Source organism: Haliotis rufescens, unplaced genomic scaffold, assembly GCF_023055435.1.
Source record: "Haliotis rufescens isolate VD_foot unplaced genomic scaffold, xgHalRufe1.0.p SCAF_82, whole genome shotgun sequence".
NCBI lineage: Eukaryota > Metazoa > Mollusca > Gastropoda > Lepetellida > Haliotidae > Haliotis > Haliotis rufescens.
This window is the reverse complement of record NW_025964375.1, coordinates 623,514-641,857: the sequence shown is the minus strand read 5'-3', so window position 1 is coordinate 641,857 and position 18,344 is coordinate 623,514. Positions and strand designations below refer to the sequence as shown.

General features: G+C 39.2%; 1 protein-coding gene across 1 annotated transcript in view; it reads right to left on the bottom strand.

The window, feature by feature from the left end:
* The window catches only part of LOC124144210 (neuropeptide prohormone-4-like), a 44,395-nt gene extending 27,147 nt beyond the window's left edge, over positions 1-17,248 (bottom strand). The window contains exon 1 of the mRNA XM_046513508.2: positions 16,806-17,248. The gene's annotated coding sequence lies outside the window, so the exon portion shown is untranslated. The remainder of the gene's footprint in view (positions 1-16,805) is intronic.
* Positions 17,249-18,344: the final 1,096 nt, after the last annotated feature.

Sequence of the window (18,344 nt, the reverse complement as noted above, 5' to 3'; positions counted from 1 at the left end):
TTTTGTTTTACGCCGCAGTTGGAATATCAAGGCGAATAGACACCCAATAGACACGTCCAGTACAGCAATCAAGTATAACTCATAATCAGCAAAGTGATACACTCGCAAGTCTGAGGTGCCACTACTGTCACTTAAGAAATTTAGTAAAGGGTTTCATTCACGTAGCCTAAAGATTAAACTATACTAATTACGCAAATAAATCAAATCGATTACTGTGATCGAATTCTTATAACAGCGATGCCTAAAAAGTGATTCATCATCTGAAGAGTGTTGGGTGTCGAAGGAAACTAAAGTGATTGCCACGAAGTAAGTCATCTCCGAAAATCGTCATCATCTCATATTACTTCATGATGATAAGCATATCTGAATAAAGGACCCGTGGATAAATACAGTTGTCTACCAACACAATCAGTAATATTGTTATTTCTTTAACAGGAAAATATTTTAAATGTGCTATGTCAATGCCAATTACTTTGGATGTGTTCAGATATGTACATATTGAAAAGGATGATTTCCATGCTGTTGCTGTCATGTAGTCTTCAGATGCTGTAGGTAGAACACTTCTTGGCAGTTCTCAGACACTTCGTCATGGCAAACCTTCATTGTTCTCTTACAAAGTACCCGACGATAAGCTTGAGCGTCATTTGACTTTGACGCCACATTGAGCAGTATCTCATCCACATCCAAGCATGTCGGGCTTGTAATGATATTGAAACTCAAAGTGATCCAGGTTGTAAACGGTTACTGGTGGAACAGATCAGGACGGGTATGTCGCCTAATGTGGGATTCAAACCCGTCACAAAACGATTCTGATGTAGAGCGCTATTGTACGCAACTCTGATTCTGTAACCAGACGCTCCACTATTCTATTAACATTACGTATACCAGAATGCTTTTCACACGGTAATTTGAAGAATTGCTGTGTTTAAAGTGGCAATTTTGGTCCTGTGTCAGATTTGAACAAAGGTGTTTTATCCCAAGGCTTTACTTTTTGGATGTGAACTTCAGTGTTTGATATAACGCCGTGGTCATAACCAGACGGCCAACTTGTGTGGCTAACATCACACTTAAAACTGTTGCACCCGACGTAACAGGAAAGATAATAACCAAGTAATTCAAATGAACACTAAAGTCAGCCATTACACGTGTGCATGATGTGCGGCAAACGCCAGAGCAGACAATTCCGTATCTCCACGCACTGTTTCACATCGGACCGCCGCCACTGAATAACACGTTTGGCACTGAACCAAAATCAGTTGTTGAAGCAGAATGATATTTACTTACTCTGTTCTTGAGAGGAAACAAGATTAAGAACTGGTCAGCGAGGACAGTATTCGGGGAGGTTTGGAGATGTAATATCACCCTACAATCCTAGGCTCATTTCTCCAAGGTTACTGAAAACATAATATGATTTACGTCTTCATGACGAAATTACTCTGCACAGAGTCACGACTAAATAAAACCTAGACACAGCTTTCGGAAACTGGTCACCGCGTCGCTTCTGTATATTACATAACTAGGATTTGGGCAAAGGTAAGTGGCACATTAAATGTTAGTTTGTCGTGTAGAAACTTTAAACAATTTGGTCATTGGTGAGGTGAGGTGAAATGGGGTTTAACGTCGCGCTCAAGATTATTGCACTTATATGCGTGCGTGCGTGCGTGCGTGCGTGCATGTGTTGTACTAGCCCGAACTAAGGGAAACAGTTAGTACCATCTTTCAACGTCTTTTTATATGGCGCGGCCGGGGATCGAACCACCGACCTTCCGCTCTCCGAGAAGACACTGTATCCACGAGACCACAGAGTTGGTCGCTCAATGGTGTTATTCCACGTCTGCATACTCGTGTAAAATAGCACAAAGAGACGATTGTATCTGATGAATCAAGCTTTAGATCTATAACACTGATTGCGTGTCATGTGCCCCGAGGGAGTGGGACGTTGTTCGTTGTTTCCGTCACTGTTACAGGTCGTGGGTATATTGCTATCTGCGGTGATTAACAAGAAAGGAAAAATAAATTTTGTTTATTTTTATTCTATGATTCTACCTTTAATGGCAGGGTTACTTGTGACGCACACATGACTGCACAAAGCTGTGTCCCTCACTGTCAAGATCCGGTGGTCGTGGGGTAAAACCAAGATAAAGATTCCTGTAAGCACCACGCGAGTGCTTCAAAACGTTGTATGGTAGCCATGTGGAGAACATTGCCAAATTGGACGAATCAGTGACGAAAAAGGTGACCGATGCAAGTTCAGTTTTGACGTGTACGATAGGTACCCTCTTTCAGGTGAACACTTGATTTGCCTGTGCATGTGTTTGTGGTGGTGCATCCGGTGGGGCAGGATACGGTCACCTTCTCGCAAACACCTGGTACAACCACTATTTGATAGTCATTCATAAACACATACTTATTATATAGTCAGAATCGAACATTGGACTCTTCTTTAGTAGAAATTTCTTATGATTATAGATAAGGTTTGTGTCTATGTATACCCGGAAGGTAATGTGTTACCTTACTAATACAATAACATATGTATATATCTCCATAACCATGTGGTTTATCCATGTCCATCGAGAACATTCGAACCTTAAATCTCTAACAATAGATACTATAAATAGCTCAGACGAAATAAATCCCAATCAATGGAACATTTATCAACATTACGAGTATGCTCCGTCCTTTATAAATATTTGAGTTACCTAGATGTCGACGATAAAGTATTCACAGACTGCTCACTGGAGATGTAATATGTTCTGGTAGAGAGGCTCGCCTATATCACCGAGAAGACCAAGATGGAATTAGATGTCCTACCGCGTACAGAAACAATAAATCCCGGGTCGTACAACATGTCCCCAGAGGTCACCAACGTTGTACTCATGACGTCATAGTCTCTGAACCGACTTCCGACACTCATTGCACAAGGTTTCAGAGCCTGTTTTCGACGTGGAAATATAGTTATGAGTTGCTTTTCCCATCATGGTTGTGTACGTCCTGAGATAAAAATGATAAAGTGACAAGGCTGGGACTCCAGAGGGTTTTCAATAACCTCCTTGCCCTGGGGTTAATAGAGCCCCGGATCCAGACAGTGGTCCTCAGTCATGTGTGAAAGTGAACCATGTATCATCCGATAGATGATGATTAATCCGACACGTCATCCATGTAACCACCCAGACCCAAACTTCAGACTACCTTTAATATCAGTTGGTTTTAAGGTCTGTCTGTTTAACTGTCCATGTACACGTGCAGTACAGTACATGGCACTGTTATTTAGAAGCTAGTGAATGAGCAGGATTTTACGCCGATTTTTCAAAAGCCGAAGACACCAATAACGGGATTAACATGAACCATTGAACTGATGTAACGTTTAAACCATGGATCTACCAAATCACCTGTTCTTTAAAACATATATGTTAATTTGCGTTTTCAAAAATCAAGTGTGGATTTAATTTCTAAATAACTGTCTTTAGTATTAAAATGGGTGTATCTGTACAGAACGAACCCCAATAAATATTCATTGGTTGGGAAAAGATGTTTTGACATCACTGCCAAGGCATACCCTTATTGCCACTTGCTGGGACTTAGAATTCACTCAATCATACTTTTTAAAAAACCTCACACAGCAACGTATTCTCAAAGCGACACATCAGAATACTAAATACGCGCAAGAAAAGTTCCAAGCCTCAAATCAATGGTCTAAAGCTCATGACATGAGATGAGTAATCGCGCTGCTGATGTTAACAATTTCCATTCCTAAATGGAAGGCTTTTCGTTCACAGTATAAAGAGTTCATCATACATCATATTTTAGACGCATTCCAATAATACCCCACGAATAATATTCATTTCAACATTATATACTGCTTCAAGAACTACTCAAAATGTAAAATTTTAAAATCGTGTAAAATAGTTGTTCCATCAGAGCACGCGCACACATTGGACATAATTACACATGTTTGTTGCTGCTTGTTCTATCCCAGTTAATGGATAGTTACAATGTCGATAGTCAGAAACGTTCATTGACTGAAATATGTCAACAATTAGTTTTGTCCTGAGCCTCCACACAGATAGGCATGAATCAACCCCATGAAGATGACAAACGGAGTTAACAGATAACGCTGTTGACACACCAGTCGTTGGTGGGAAGGCACGGAGTAGGGAAGAGGATAGTCATGCACGTGGGTAGATCCGTGGACACAAAACACACATACTTACTGAAGTAAAATTTTTTTTTAATTCAGTCATTACGTGGGATGCCATGGTGATGAGTCAGAGACATGCAGGCGTATGAGTGTTGAAACATCCTTGTGAGTGGTGGATAGATCGTTAAATGGTTGGTAGGTGGTGGGTAGGTGGCCACGGAGGAAGTATGTGGGTGTCAAGGTTAGCATTAAGTTAGATAAGCATATGAACATATGTAAATATTGTAATTTATACGACGTTTCGTGAAGCTGTCTTTCTGCGTGCGATTCATACATGACGACACTATTGAATGCTATGACATCATAAAACAGCGGCTGGGTGATATGCGACAACATGACCTGCCTGTTTTGAAGAATGAACAGACAATCAACTAAATCGAAGTTTTTCTTGTAGATTTCTGATTATTCCTGATAACCATACGCTATATATCATGTTAAGGATAATTGTGTAACAATTTCGAATACATTTGTTTTCGAATTAAGGCATGTTACTTGTCCAAAAATCTATTCAGGATACAATTCGACCCCCTTTAATCGGGTTTTTTAATGCATCAGATCGCCGCACACACTCCCATTCGTTTTGTATGACCTATCAACACACGTATGAAGAGGCACGGATACAACCCGGTGCTTAGGACGTAGTGTTGTAATGCTTTACTGTAAGGTACGTGTAACTGTTTTAGTCTGAGAGGCTCCACTAGTGTTGCTCCATGATGACATCACCACCAAAGCACGCGGATAAGTAGCGATTAAGAAACATTTGGCCGTTCAATAGTTTGTGGTACATTGCTTTGTAATTGCTCCTAAGGGAATCGGTGCACGTTTTAACCTGAATAAAGGTCTTCTCAAAGTATAGAATGAATATAAAAATGTCTGTAAACTGAGACACCGTCCCTATGGTACCCTATCGAAGCGGACCGATGCATGCGATCATCTGGAACTGCATTTAATATGCTGGTCCCTCTGAGAATCCGCATTTGGACGTACTTCTAATTTGGTGCGTTGTGCATTAAGGAAAATCAATGCAGCCGCGTTAAAATAGGAATATAGGCTGCGGAACGCCCTTGTTTTATTATCTTGTTTCATGTAACAAAATACAAACACTTAATTCAAGTGAAGAATATAGTAAAAGGAAAACAACCTGCTATTTGTGACACAATCTGGCTCATGATTATTGTATTTAACATTTGTTTCGCATAGGCCCTTATATGCATATATATGGATGTAAGCTCGCTGCTGAATATATGAATCAACTTTGTCTGCACTACGTGGTGAACTAGATGATGTGCCAGTGAAACTTTTCTGTTCATGCTTATTTCCATGCTGCTGACGACAACCGATGTTATTTCAAAATAAAATCTTTGCGAAGGTGTCAGGGAATACACCTTGACGTTACAGAGGCAGACTTGCAATAATCCTACACACTGCCAGAATATCATATATCTAATTAACATTTTCAACACAAGAGAATGGATGCATTTAAAACACGCATTAGCACTGAAGCAGTGAATTTACCTGGAGATGACATTATCTGAAGGAGCACGTAAACACATAAACATGAAGTTCACTGTATATACATAGTGATGGAAAGAACCCTACATCACTACACGATGGTTGTGTTTCAACTTTGGAATTAGATATCTGCAAGGCTTCAAAGAATTAGGAGTCCAAGATCAATACGATGTGAGGAGGTTTTACGATTTATTAGTTCAATATGAGGATATATAAAACCATAAGCGCCATTATGTGGTCATCGGGCTAGCTTATAGGCATCGCTGTCGAGCGGCGGTGTATGGAACTATCGATCTGGCTTTAAGATGATGAAATACAATCCAAATCAGATGGGACAAGTCCTTTGGCGACCCAATCTCCATTGTTGGAGCTGGAGAAGCGATAAACGCTGCTGTAGAGATTGAGGTGTGATTATAGAGAGATATGTTGCGAACCAATGGTCCCAAAGCAGAATTGTTTTTCAGAGAATGTCGACGGTTGGCTCTTGGCTATTGCTGTCCTAGGCATCTGGTACATCGTCCACCATCACAGAGCCGGCAGCATGAACTGTTAATTTGCTGGTTGTATTTCTATCTGGACAATTATTTGGAGCCAGTAGATACACACCATGGGTAATCCTATTGTCCCGTTGTAGAAGTGTTATAAGTTATTTTCTACATATAATCAATGGGTCACATGGATAAAATTCTATATTTACGAAGCAAACCCAATTGTCACTTCTCCCAGTGAAAGAATACATCATCGTTACGTGTCAGCAGAATCTATAATGCAGCATGTCCCGAACCCCAAAACAAACTGCTCGCGGGGAATGCTAAATATAACTAATTATTCAGCATTGGAAACACACATGGACGGATGGCCATACTAAATGTTCATATCGTTTTACATGTAACTGTACATGCAATTTTTGTACCGCTTTCTCCTGTCGGATACTAAAAACTGTACACAGTTACTCGTCGCCTATGAGCTGCTGGTTGCGTTATTCCGGTTGACAAAGCGTGCAATATATAGGATAGTATAGCCACAGAGTCGGAGCAATGTGTTTGATGTTCGCCGTGCTTACTTTACTGGTACATCACACTGGAAGGACAAACCCTCTTACACCAATACGCCACACAGTGCCAGACATATATTTACATTGATTATTTGACGTGCACCCATGCATCTTTCACGTAATACATGCATAGAATACCGTGGCAAACAGTATTTTGCTCGACAGATAAGGATTTGTTAAATACTTTACGACAAAAGTTTTTTCGATCAATAAGTCAAACTGAATTTGCAGATTGTTCTTTTCAGAATAAACGTGTTAAGTCTAGAGGTGCCAGATTAAAGTTATTTGTGAAAACAATTCGAGGTGTTCTTAAAGTTGATTTAATCGGAGGTGCTTTGTAATCAAAATATATTGCACTCACCATTTACAATTGAAATAGATACCATTTGCTCGCATGTCTGTGAGACTTTGCTTGAGACGTGATCGCATTGAGATGTAAATGTATTAATATGTCTGGATGCGACACCTTCCACACTTTACCACCTTCTTTGTATGTTATCATTAGGCGCAACACAACCCCAACCGTACGTGTGTTGTCCTTATACCTAGGAATTAAATGGTATAATGAAATGAATGTCTTTATTATTTTATAGAAGTTCAATCGCAATAAAAACTTTTTTTATATTCTTCACCACACCTGTGCGTATTCCTCTTTGTGGAAAACTTTTGGGCAGTTGAAAAGACAACGTCCTAAGTGCTACGAACGCACGTGTACCAAATATGCAAAATATAGTTTTATGAATAACGTATTTCTTCCTTCAGCGCAAGCTTAAAAACATTGCAAAAATGACATTGAACAGGGAATGGAATTCAACGATCGTGTTGATGACAAACAAGAACATGACAGAGGAAAGCTTAGGCTTCCCAACAATGTGTAAAATGATCAAAGGCATTGCTCTATTCTAGGCGTAATACATCAATTGAGGAATTATGAACGATGGACAAACATTAACTTATGTTTATGTGGCTCTGAACTATATCGGGGATATCCAATTAGGTCCCTGTCAGAATGCTGCAAGCTCCAGATAGCATTTAGTCGTCAGCACAAGTCAAACATAGGTTACGACTTTGTCGAGATCTGTTGTCGAGGCATGGTTAAGAATGTAATTGTTGTAATATAAAGATATGTTTGAATAGCAAGAGGTCGCGCTTCCTAGGCCAGACCCTAGAGATAGCGGCAGAGACGGTAGCGTCAAGTAATAAAGGAACCACAAGGAAGCGAGGTAGTTTTGTTTCTCAACTTATGATATCAAATTGCAGATTGCTTCAAATGGAAGAGCCCCGTGAGGATGCCGGTATAGAATTTGTCCCCAGCAACCTATGAGTGTAGTAAGAGTAGACGTAATGGATAGAGTGGTCACTGACAGGCTCAATGACTTGCTTGATAGCGTGTCATCGTACCCCGTATGGATTGTTGTTCACGATATCACTGGATTGTCTGACCCAGATTTCGATTATTACACACCGCCATCACATAGTTGGAATATTGCTAAGTGTGGCAATAAATAACAAACAAAACTTCAAAAAATCATTATTACCTTTCATTCCAGTACATCAAATTAAAACTAAATAACGGATTTCCAAAATACTCATTGATTTTAAACTTTTTCAATGTACAATATATATTAATAGGTGTTTGCTAGTTGCCGAGAAAGCTCTTTCAACTCTCTACCTTGCTGGGCCATAGAAAGGTGATGTCAAGCAGAAAGCGGAAGGTCGGTGGTTGGATCCCAAGGCCGCGTCATACATAAGGACGTTCAACGACGGTACTTGTTGTTACCCTGCCTGGCACCCGGCATTAAGGGCATAAAACAAGGACTGGTCGGCGGCTCGGAGTCCGTATACTGTGTCTGTCTGGGGTGTCTATGTTACACTTCGACATGATATATACGACACGTCTCTATATGATTGCAACAACACTGAAAGCGCTGTGAACCCAAACGTCAGTGATGGTACAGGGTTTCACCACCTAATCAGTAATCATGTAAGTATATTAGGTCAGGAACGAGCTGAAATAAGTACATCAGTGGTCAGCAGTGTTCGCATCCATCCCCACCGTCAGGATACAATTGTACTCATCGCGGAACGACAAAGTAGCACATTGAAGAAAGTATGTTTGCTTTGTTTTTCTGGTTATAATTGTACGTAGTATGTTGTGTTTAACTTAAAGACTGAACTGGTTTTACAGTTTGATCACTCTTCTTGTGGGAGATTGCATTGTTGCAAATGTGGAATTATTATTAATGAAAACAAACGCCATTGTGGACAATTATTGTGGACGTTATTTAGGTAACATGGTGAGATGAGTGTGAGTGAGTTTGATTTTACGCCGCTTTTAGCAATATTCCAACAATATCACGGCGGGGGACACCAGGAATGGGCTTCACACATTGTACCCATTTCGGGAATCGAGCCCGGGTCTTCGGCGTGACGAGCAAACACTTTAACCACTAGGCCACCCGACCGCCCACATGGTGAGATGAGCTGAGTGCTCTTCTGCGCATTTACTTCCATATTCCAGATTATGCCTTTTTACGCCCAGTGAAATCTGTTTCACATAATCGAGACATATGTTTCTCTGATGTAAACCTTATATTATTACCATTATTTAACTCCCCTCAGTTCCGACGGTTAAACACAGAAAAAAATCAATTTTTTTGTTCCTTTGAACCTCATTTGATACTGCATAAATCCCACCCACCGATAGAGTAACGCTACGATGAAATTGCTTACAGTAGCTTTGTTCATGTTTGCTCTGTCCCAAACAGTTATTTGAAGTCTGTAAGATTATCAGTTGTCCACTGTACCATTGTCTATAGGAAAAAGGCACGTTCCAGGGCGGTTTAGTGGTATAATTACCCTGGTAGCTCTGATTGTTGCCGGATGGAACTACCCTGCAGCTACCAATTGAGCGCCAGATGCCTCTCCATCGACTAAACACAAGTGTGTGGAGTGAATGATTATTGCCGATCGTTCCGGGGATAGTCTAAACTGTCGGTGAATGAGCTGCTTTCTGTATGATTTCACTTCCAGCTGATCAAATTGAAATGGGCAGAGAGGAGTGATTGCCTCTTCGTTATCCCAAATCTTCGTTGCCGAAGGCAGTGTCTAGATGACCAGACTATCTCTTTCTGATTCAGAAAGGCTATGCTCATTGTTTACGGTAACTGCACAAGACACATCAGGCCGTTGTGATAGAAGTAGCAGAAAAATGGGGGTTCGGCGTAGGGATCTGTCGATTAGGACACTGCCAAATGTTGTTTTTTTTCAAGGGAAACTGTGTATCGCTATCCATGAACAACGAACATATCAATTCCTGTACATTTTTTTAATTACCTAAGCAGTGTCAAATATTATCATATATATTATTATGTAATTAGAATAAACTATTTCTAATGAAGGATATGTTTGTGGGAAAATATTCTATTTTTTCCACATTATTGCACACTTCACTTATCGACAGTAACTAATCAGAAGATAAAGGCATGCAAATATCGCTTGTGATACAACCAGGTGCAGTTGCGAGTTGATGCTTCTGAGAGTTTCTAGATTACGTGAATTGATACAACTGATATTCTTTACGTCCTCGAAGTACACACGTAGGCGGACACGCAGCACGGAGCACGGTCAAGCTACATGGAGGGCCTATCTTATAAATCGCTCCAGCACCACCAGTGATTACGATACCAGTGGATGAATTAATTATGATACAAGCATTTCTGCTTTAGTACGACCTGCCAGAAGAAAATTAATTATTGATATATAGCATTTCTATCGTCACCAAACTATCCCTTGAGCAAGGTTGTTGCGGCCGGCTCAGGTTTGCTTTGGGGTTAGAAATTTTCGAGATTAGCATCACTGATATTCTGTTGAAATCAACAACATATAGTCAATACAGCATTAGCCAACGCACATACGGGATTTAACTGTCCAGGGAGTAGAGTGTTGATGTGTTGCCATATTACCTTTTCGCAGGAACATAATACAAAATGACGCCAATGGTGATAAGCACACACATACTGAACACACATATAAACTAAAACCATTCTAATGCTATTCAAATCTTCGTGTACATGTAAAGACAGGAAAACTACTAATATTAGTTCGTTATAACCGTAGTTCGTTATAAGCATATATATATACAGCAAATATACAGCAAATGGACGGGATCAAAAGACATTTCGTTATATCCGTCAGTTCGTAATAAGCGTGGTCGTTATAAACGTAGTTTACTGTATCTGTCAACTTCATTCATGAAGTATTGATACGTCGATGTATTAACATGTGTCTTAAGTTTGATTGTATGTGCAGACAAAGTATTAAAATGAAGCCATTTTGAATTAATAGGGCATGCATCCTAACTGAAAACGATGTTAGCTGCACTCAAATAAGGTCTAGTGTATTCAATATGTGTAATGAATTGTAATCGACAATGAACCAATTACATACAGAACCAACTAAGGATTCTGCTAATGGTATCTTTGAGAGAATTTGGGTCCTGTGAAATATTGGCACTGATATTGATTTACTCTAAGTGAAATACACTAACCTAAATAAGAATCAATTTAAACAATTTCCGCTAATGATAACATGCGTTTCAATTATCAACGCTTGACTGCTTACATAACATTAAAAACACTACATCTTTACATAAATCAAAAAGAGTAACATCAGCTGATGATTAAAAGCAAAACGTATTCAGTGATAAACAGAGGTAAATTGAATATTTTATTTGGATTGTTCACGGTCGTGTTGCCGTCAAGCAAGCAGTGGATCCATATGGAATCTGATGTATTGACTCAAAGAATAATGTGACATGTATTTTACATAAGCTTTTCTTTTGTGACAATGTGTAATTAAATTACATTTAAAATGATGACGATATGTTTTTGTTGCAATGTGTATTTTCAGAAATATTAAGTGCTGTGAAAACGAAACTATACGACATAATTACACATCTGACGGTGTGCTCTCCCTACAGATTCCTATCAAGTTTAATCTGATATCTTTTACATGCTTAATGTGTGAAATAAACATGTTTTCCTGCACAATAGTTCATTAAAAGCTCTTAACAGATAAAAACCATAGTCACCATAAGTGAAAATACACAATGACACTTTTTCGTCAATATCCCACAAGTACAGAAGTACATAAACATGCAATAAACTGACAGTAAGTGCTCATAGCGTGGCTGTGAGCAATAGCAACCATATTGTTCCCGTTGTAAATCATGCTTTGTACATCTGATTAATTACTTAGGTGCGAATATTATATTGATTGAAGTTACTCAACTATCAATGACTGACATAGCTCTTCATATGGAGTTTAAATCAAAGCGAAACTGGTTTAGAAAAATGTTATATTATGAGGTAGATGACGTATTTACTGAATATAATATTTTGTAAAGAATTTGCAGGCGTGCTGTTCACGGGGAGGCTTCAAAGCAAGTCGATATTCTTGATGCAGAGACTTATGCATAAATGTATGAAACAGGTCCACACTAGGCTACTGTTAATGGGCAAAACGTTCTTTGTTTGACAGCAGAGGGACCTAACACTAGTACTCAATACCGTAAGAGTATTCCTCCATTGAAATGTACGTCCTTGCAGATATAATCATTCGGAGTTGTTTCATACTGATCTTGTACTCCACCTGAACATGAAACTCTACACACTGAATAAGAAGGTTTTTTGAATGCATAATGCGTCACATATTTTAACGAAAAAAGAACACAAACTTTTAAACTTTCAAACTGACAAACGTGTTCTATCATTGTATAACTGGAATACTAATCACTCACTCACTCTTCTGCCATTGTATGAATTAATTTGTCACAAAAATATGTACACCTTCAGAAACTACTTGTCTATGCATTGATGGTAACTGTTTTAGTGTGGTTATTTAACATTTTAACATCTATACACAGTGTTCCCTTTCTGTCGGATGTAGCCGTCTCAATTCCCCAATATACTCCCGACTGGTGGCATTTCGTTTGACTGAATATCAGTTGACGTATCAATATAACACAAGGTTTTTCTGAGTGAATCCAACAAACAGAGAATTGCAGACATATCTGTTAATCCTTTGTAATACTTACAAACACCATCATTACTACTGTTACACGGCACCAAGGATTGTTCATTGTTAGAGCAATATTCCTAATGTCTCCAGAATAGTTAATCTCGGTACATTGTCTGCGCACCCGTAAGATCAATCAAGCAACTAATCACCCCAGAGTGACAAGTCTCGCTTAATCCAAATCTAATTGCACATTACCACGGACAAGGGCCCACATGTTGTGATATTACTTTGCAAATGGTACATGTAGATCATTAGCAACGTATTGTTATCTTTGATATTAATGGACTACTGCTACTGAGAAGCCATCAGGTTCCCGGGTAACGTCCATCGACCTGTCCAATCCGTTGTCAGTTGCATGTAACTGTCGAATGTATATGTGCCGAGCATCACATATGGCAGGACGAGCATGTATAAATTATTGTTCCGCATAAGGACATTGATATGGGTAAATGAACTTCTGATAATACGTGCCTACTCCTGTGCGTCTTGCCAAAGGAAAGTTTATGGCACATTGTTCACCAGACAGCAACTGTGTCTGGTCTGTTGAACACGTGCTGTTATAATTTGATATATTTGTGTAATGTGCCTTTTCTTGTGTGACCATTCTAATCGACTTCTGGTACATCGTATTGGTTCCTTTGTGAATCATATCGATATAAATACATGTTTGCTTTCCCGAGAAAACCCTATCCGCTCAGTCATAGTATACCATACCCCCTGGAGGGCAACACATGCTCAGATATAATGAAGCCCAGGGATTTATTTTTAATGACTTCATTGTTATTATCCCTTAAGTTATCCTCGCTTTTTCAATAAATAAATCCTCATGTATCCCTTTGTTACTAAAAGTACAACCGTTTAATAACTCACATAGTTCAAGAAGAATTACGATGATATTATCCATTTTGGGAAAGAATATAATTTAACGCAAGTACTTATATTCTAGGAGACTTCCAGGTGAATGTTGTTTCATTTTGGACCACAGAAAGACCATGGTAGCTTGGACGCGGATGTTGGCCAGATCAGCTAGTCATTACGTCTTACCGATATAGTGATTACACACGTCCCCGGGGGAAGTGTATTGTCTTCTAATGACTGGCAGACAGTGCTGCTCCTAAATCCCGAGGATACGTCCTTCTGAGTTCAGGTGTTTCCTGAACAACAACACCAGGTACTTGCGCCTGGGCTGATGGAGGGCCAGCTTCATATCCGAGGGGAAGCATCTAATTAGGGCCGACGTCGCGACTTTTGTAGGAGCAGGCTTGTTCAGATAAAAGAAAAATGTGCATACACATTTCTCCCTTTAGTGAGGCATGGTGCCACTTTTCGTAATTGGTGTCAGCTCTCATGTTGTCACCTTTGAGAAATCAGCCTGGAAAGGTTCACGGCATATGTTCTTAGGAGATTTACACGGCTTCCCCTGGTCATGTTTATGAAGAAATAATCATCTGACCCAATACCGACACAAGTGCAGTCGCCGGCGATCTGATTAAGGAATTCGTCTGCCCGTTGTATTAAATGTGCATTATTAATTAATCAGTTATATAACTTGATATTACATTTAAAAAGGCCGATCTGAAGGTCATATGGGTTGTTCGTACACATGAATTTAACCGTTAATGACACAGTGGGGAGTTGTATGTGTGCTATGTATTTAATACAATTACACTTGATAAACTTATATTGAATCCTTGTGAAATTCAAGGATTCGTCGTCATTCTGAAATGTGTCTCAGTTGAGACATTTTGTCGGTTTTATGTCAAATGTAACTGTGAATAGTCCGCGTTCTGAATAAAAGACAAACCTCTGAAGAATTATATATGTATCAATGAAGAATTAATCTACATCATAATACGGGGCGCCTGCTGGTGAGAGGTCACTTGGGCTTTTACCAGTCCGCAATATTTTACAACGCTGACTTTCGAGGAAGCGGTCGTGTCCTGGGAGAATATTTGATGGATATGTCTCGACCAGGCATGCCCTAACCAAGAACAGTAGAGTGTATCTGGTTCCTAAGCTGAAATATGTGATAGAAATTATGATATGCCATGAAGTACTACAGTATTGTACTCAAATCTCGCAAAAAGAGATGGGGCTTTGCTATAAAGCTTGGTTCGTCTTGATTGAATGGAAAGCAAGGATGATTTACGGCTGCACCAAGAATAATCTCTTGAAGGAGAGAATTACACCGTTGATATGTATTTAACAAAGAAGATTGTGACATTTATTCTGACATTTAGGTAAAATACTTTTCACATCGATTTATTAATGCGTTACATCTCAGCATTATTTTCGCATTCTCTTTTCATCATGCTCTACACACAAATCAGATTACACGTACCAGCAGTCTGTCATTTTACATCACCTTGACATAATGCTTCTGAATATTTGGACGTGTTAATCAAAATTGTATTCTCGTCTAAAAGTGTTGATCTGATGTGGACATCTTCTGATTTGTCAGAACAGCTGCTATCTTAATTATGTCGTAATAAGGACAACATGAAAACTGTGGAAGATGGTCGATAAAATGTCCACATATTACTTCCAAAGGTGAAACCTTTTCAAAAACAAATGTTACAAAGCTATCAAAGTTAACACACTTTGAGTGAACATTACCGCAAAACATTACTCTCCTCAGAGACTCGAAGACTTCGGAAAAAAGAGGTTTAATTCTGAAAGACTTTCAAGAAGAGTAATACATTCAGAGAGTCAAGTCATCAATTCACCGTCTAAGGAAATCTCTTGGAGCATCCGTCAAGAATGCTGACATAGGTGCCAAGTGTTCTGGAAAGGGCGAATAAGTCGCGTTCCGATCTGAGGGCCCGCGTCCCCTCTGACGTCCCAATGCTAGGGAGTGTCAGGCAGTAATCGTCCACGACAGCGGGACACGGCAGCCCGGGGCGCAGAGGTGCTAACTCCCACTTTCTGCGCACAGAATTCGCCGAATAATTTAATTATTCAAATTTGATTTGGTTTAAAGCATGTCTAGTACTGATGCCTGACTCCAAACCCCTTACAAAGAAGATCAATTCTTTAGCGCCATATTTTCAAAACCGGCAATGAGTAATTCCTGTTTTGAGTAATGTGTGTTAATAGTTCAATAATGTCTCAATCAGCTGTGTAAAACATCATAAACCTTCATGTGCAGGAGTTGGTTTTACATAAAATAATGTATCTTTTCAAACACAAAACTAAAATACGCGAATGGGAACTCAAGCTATGTAGGATGTCAGTTATGAAACACTACGAATGGCACTTGCGATTATAAATATTCATACTGGTTATGTAACATGATGGACCCAGCGCAAATTGTTCCAGTGGTTGGAGCTATTTGATAAAACGGCGAACCCGATGCGAGTGTGTTTTAAGTGACCATTTTCAAAAGCGCAAGTGTTCCCATCACATGTACAATCTATTGTCAAGTACAGAGCGTTGCAGAGTTGTGAATCCGGCATAGCGAATGTTGAGTATGTTCCAACTTCTTGAAAACGAGTAATCAATTATTCCGCATTGCTATTCCTCGGAGGAATTCCTCCATCTAACAGTAGGTCTGTCAATAAAAGCTCTCGTTGCAAATGTAATGGAGAAAGGGGAACATTGCAGGCTTCATTACTTGCTACTAAATTTCTTACCCATAATTTCTAGCGTTGCCTTAGAGATGCTTTATAATGAAATTCTTCTTGATTGCTTTCTCTCCATAAAACTCGTATTCTTTTGAGACAAAACTGCGAAAGCAGGGTGAATTAATTCCAAATTAGTCCGACCGTAGGAGCTAGTCTCTCGCTTACTTATCGACAAACAGATCCATTCTATATTATGATTTAACTGCTCATAATTAAAATACAGTAATTCAAGAACATTACTAAATAATCAACTGTCAGATCGTGTACTTTGAATCTCAAAATGAAACTTTACAGGTTCGTTAATCGCCGTAGAAAAGTTCTAACCAAATATTCTTACCTCTGTTACCTTCGGCCTCAGTCCTTGAACGGTAAACACGTAAATTCAGTTCCTTAGTTTCTTCACTTAGGGTTTGTTCTGTTTCTTTTAAAATTTAGCTGTGAGGATTTATAGAAACCAGCTTTCGACTATCCTTCCCGACGCACACACGCGCTCTGCTTGTCTGGCGCCTATATATGATGATCCTCTATCGCCTATGTCCTGCCTCAACGAATGTCATTATAAGCTCGCCCACGACCTCATGAATTATATAGCACGCACGGGATGACGACGAACAACCGATCCAACGGCATAATAACAGTTTGGATTGTTTGCTTTTTCTCTGCACGAATCTGATTCTGTTCTGTGGAGATTAACTCGTCGCCCACCGTTTGTGAAACAATATTACGTGTACAGTCGGTCTATGTGTATGTGGCATATAGGTCTCTGGTGCAATTGATTAACTTTGCGAGACTGACGGATTTCCTACAGCGAAGAACTTATACGAAGACTCGTCTTGATGCTTGCTTCTGCATAGGTCTCTATGATCATATTATTACCTCCCCTAACCAATAAGCACGCTTGTCTGCAAATCTCCTGAGAAGCTCTCATATATGCAGTAACGCTTGTCTTGACAGGATGTTTCCCTAGAGGTGGAATTGAGTTATTGTTCCACGTCATTAGTGAAAATTGAAATCAAAATGTACATTGATTTGCTTTGAACTTGACGATTTCGCAAGATCTCGTTTCGAGGCGTCTGTCAATGTAAAATGGGATTCTCAATGTTACCTATCTTTGCTGAATAAAAGTTTGTAAACTGGTATGAAGGTTTAGGTTTGGGTGTGAACTGCGTAGTCATTTTTACATATACGTATATTATACACACTCTGATCTTGTATAATCACGCAAGTTTGATATAATGATGATTTTATTATACACGTCTGGGAGTTCACAGATCCTTCACCGTCTTTTCATAGACAATTCAATGACGTATCTTCTGTTTTGCATATGTATTGTCCCTACGAACAAGACACAAAATTACCAACACCCACATCCGTCTAGGAATAAGTCTGGTAAGTTAGATTTTACCGGAAAATATCATATTATCAGTACGTGTATGGTTGAACTTGATTCTTCACACTTTCCACGCGTGTTTTCATATGTAGATGGTCTTTACAAGCGAATCTTGTCCTTTTGTCCTACGGGAATGCCCACACGATAGGAAATAAAAGACTCATTTAAGATTCACCAGTAAATATGATAGTTATATTTATGTCTATACTCGATGGTGTAGGAAGTTAGCATATAATGTCTGGTATTTTAGATAAAAAATTCTGTTAAGCGCTGCCTTACTAAGATATTTTCGGTATCATTTAGACATCAAAAACAAAAGTATGTACAATTATTTCACTTTTGCTATTTGACATTTGTGTATTTGTATATTAGTATCGTGTATATACTTTAAATGTCAGAAAATATTTAAATATAACATGAGTAACGATACATTGAAATGGTCATCTGAAAAGTCACATTTGATAGTGATTCATAAACACTCATGAT